We start from the raw sequence: 3,781 nt of genomic DNA on the forward strand, positions 1-3,781 counted from the left end.
AATGTAGGTATCAGCATCCCCCACTAGAGTGCACCTCTCTATATTTTATAATTGGGTCTCCGTGCCTTGTTATATGCTGATCCAAAATGTATATTCATCACTTTTTTTTTAGTCATTATAGATAAAAATGTTTAAATTACTGGTGAAAATTGAAAGTGATTTTTTTTTTAGTCATGATAAAATGTATGACAGTGAGTTTATGATACAGAAAAAAAGAATGCAAGAAATCAATCTAAAACCAATGGCTTTTTAGCCAATTTATGCTGACAGAGCAACTGGAGAATATAATGGAAGGAAGGAATAGGAGTGTGGATTTGCATGTGTATGTAGTATTCAGTTGCCAAGAAATCATTTAGTTCTTGATCTCTCCAAAGCCAAACCTGGACTTGTTGGTTTGTTAAGACTCTCTCTCCTTCTGAGCGTTTGGCACATCAAAAGACCAGAGAGTCACCTACATCAAAGAATCTTGGTGATAAAAGAGACTTTCACCTAGGTAAAACCTAAAAGCCTCCATGGGATATTTGTTATTGGACCTTTATTCTAAGATCAAACATGTCCCAACTCAGCCAGCTACCAATCTAAACTAGGTATCAGTTGATTAAAAACTGAGAAGCAAGCAGATGTTACCAGTCAAGTGCCAGGGCTCATATACTTTCAGCCTTGAAAACTGAGGTTTGTGAGGAACTTTCCATTTACATCATCATAAAAACTGAAGCCGCTCCTGAGTTGCCGGTTGTGAATCATGCAGGGGAATGCGAGTAAAATTTTATAATCAATAAAATAAAATCAACAAAAATGGAAGTCATTCAAGTCAACAATGAATAAATTCGTTGAAAAAAATCTGTTAAAAATCAGAACACCACCACTGTTTTTTGTCCTAAACTTCTCTCTCAAGGGCTTTGTATTTGTAAGATACATAAGATACATAAGATGCTCCCACCCCTTTTTTTTAAAAAATAAATACTTCCCTCCATGAACAGAGGAAAAATGATGTTTTCAATTTCGTATCATTTTGTTACCTGTTAGTTGTTCACGGGTCTCTTCCTTCAGCTTCATGTTATGTGAAAGCAGGTATCTTGTCCCTTTCTTCCCTAGGCCCACTTTCACACACAGGGTCTGGCATGTAGTGAACAATTAAGCCTTAAACAATAGACGTGCTGAATACATCAGGGCAGTCTTTGGTACTTTCAACTTCATTCTACCTGAGATCTTCCATTCTAAAGAAAAGTTTCTCCTGCCAGGAGTTTTCAACCTTGGCTACAAAATTAAAATCATCTGACAATTTACAAAAACAAATTGGCCCCTCCCCAATTAAGTCAGGGAAAGAGTCAAGGGTCACAGAGGAGTACGTGTTAAGAATTATCGTGAAATGCTTGCTAAATTCAGATCCCTGGACATACAGTCAGAGGATCCGATTCCTTGGGGTTAGGTGGGACCTTGGAGTCTGCATTTTAAGACAAGTGCTGCCTAGGTTGTGATCTTTAGAGTTCATAGTGGAATGGCGGTGCTGGATTTAGTAGCCGGCATAATGTGTCTGAATATAGCTGTGCCTGGATTCGACAATTTCCTGAAAAGGTTAATGGAGTTTGGAGATGTCTTCACAAAAACTGTGCATTCATTAAATTGAGGGGGAAAACCCCATTCTAGAAAACAATACATTTTAATTTAAAAACGATGCCTTTCTTTTTTTAAGTTTATTTATTTTGAAAGAGAGTTAGAGGAAGAGTGCGTGCACAAGTGAATTGGGCAGGAGCACAGAGAGAGAGAGGAAAAGAAAAAATCCCAAACTCCAGGGCCCCATACAGGCCTTGATCTCATGAATGGTGAGAGTGTGAACTGAGCGGAAATCAAGAGTCAGACTCCTAACCAAGTGAGCCACCCAGGCACCCTGAAGATAATGCCTTTAAACAAGCCTTTGTTATAAATACTATTCTGAGAACTGAAAGCTGGGTTTTGCTATACTAACTTTAATAATTAATTAATGCTTTCTTGGTGATTTGCTTTATGTTAGTCCTACTCTACCAAATTCCTTGAGGTTATGAATAGTTAGAAGCATGGACTATGGATTTAGAGCTGGGTTTTAGTCCCTGCTATATTTCTTTCTAAATCAGTTAACCATATGCCAACACAATCTGCTCTTCTATAAAGTGGCTACCAATAACAACCTGTGGGCTAATTTGACATCATTTATGTAAAATGCTTAGCGCTGTATACAACAAGCATTCTATATATGTTTTTCTTTTTTATTATATTTTGTTTATAATATCACTTATTTATATTACTTTGTATATAATGCTACTTCTTTATAATATTTTGTATACCAGCTTTTACCAGACACAAGCCTGGGGATTTTATAGCTATTTACTAAATATTTATTAATTGCACCACAGTAAAAAGAACTAACATTTTTAAAATGTCTACTGGACATAAAGCCCCATGCTAATGCTTTATATCCATTATTATATTTATATGTCACAACAAAATCATAGGAAATTGGCAGATAGAAAACCAACTTCAGAGAGTTAGGTAACATGACCGGGGTCAGAATTTCAATAACAGGCAGAGTTGAAATTTGAACCTACAGTTGACTTCAATGTTAATGTTCTTTCCATTGTATTACACAGTACCACACTCTGGAGGAGCCCATGCCAGGGTCCCAAGGATCTAGAAGGCCTGCTCTGGTCTACTGGTTCTCTCTTGGAGAACTCCCATGGAGTGAGGAAACCACAGGGTCAAAAGAACATGCCCATCAAAGCCTACACCCACATTTTAATCCATACTTCAGTTACCGAGGGCCTAGATTTCTCTACCTAAACATCCCTGGGCCAACTTAAGGTAGACTATGGCACATCTCATGTCCTGAGGGATGGTGAAGGGGCAGTGTGGTGGGCTTGGGAGGTTTATTGTCTCCCTGGTCCCTAGAAGTGTTGATAGTACAAGGAGGCGGAGAAGAGAGGGCTATAGGGCTTTACCATGACTCTCCCTGAGCCACCACATTCTGAGAGGCCGAGAAAGTTAAATTCATACCAGCTAGAATAAAGGCATATTTGTCAATATAGGAGAATAGTATATATTTTATTTGCCTATTTGTTAATTTATAACTTTTAAATATTTAGATGCATGGTATGTGGCTTCCATTTGTAAGCTTACCTAGAATCCCATGGTTATTGTGTTGGCGTCATCACCTGTAAATAAATATATATTGCTTGTTTGATTTAGGGGAGAGAATCATTAACTGATATATCTCAGAAGCAAGAGCGTAAGTGCAGTTTATATATATTTAGCAATTATGGTTGCCTTACCTACTTCAAAAAAGGATTTGAAGTGATTTATATTAAAAGACCAAAGGAAACCAAAGTAGAAAATTTTCCAAGCACAAAAACAAAGAGGGAAATGTGAAAAAAAAATGGCTGATAGATTTTATAAATAGCAGTAAAGGGCATATAGCATTAATAGACTCTCTTCTATTTATATTGACAATCTTGAAATTGCTTAACTTTAAGTCACACAGCTCTTGCAGTCCAGAGAACTGTATTAAGAGGAAATCTTTCCAAACGGTGAACACCACACAGTGTGAAGCCAGGGAGCCTCTTCTGTGGTTTCATTAGCATAATTGGATATGCAATTCTGCCCACCTGAAATTTTTCAAGAGCAGAGGAAGGGCCAGAAAAAGACAAATGCTCCCAGGTAAACTCCATGCTTAAGAAGCTTTTCCACTTTTTAAAATCATCTTTCATGCGACATCCACATGAGGAAGTGCACAGTGCCAGAACCTCAACCA

This window comes from Prionailurus viverrinus, chromosome D1 (assembly GCF_022837055.1).
Source record: "Prionailurus viverrinus isolate Anna chromosome D1, UM_Priviv_1.0, whole genome shotgun sequence".
NCBI lineage: Eukaryota > Metazoa > Chordata > Mammalia > Carnivora > Felidae > Prionailurus > Prionailurus viverrinus.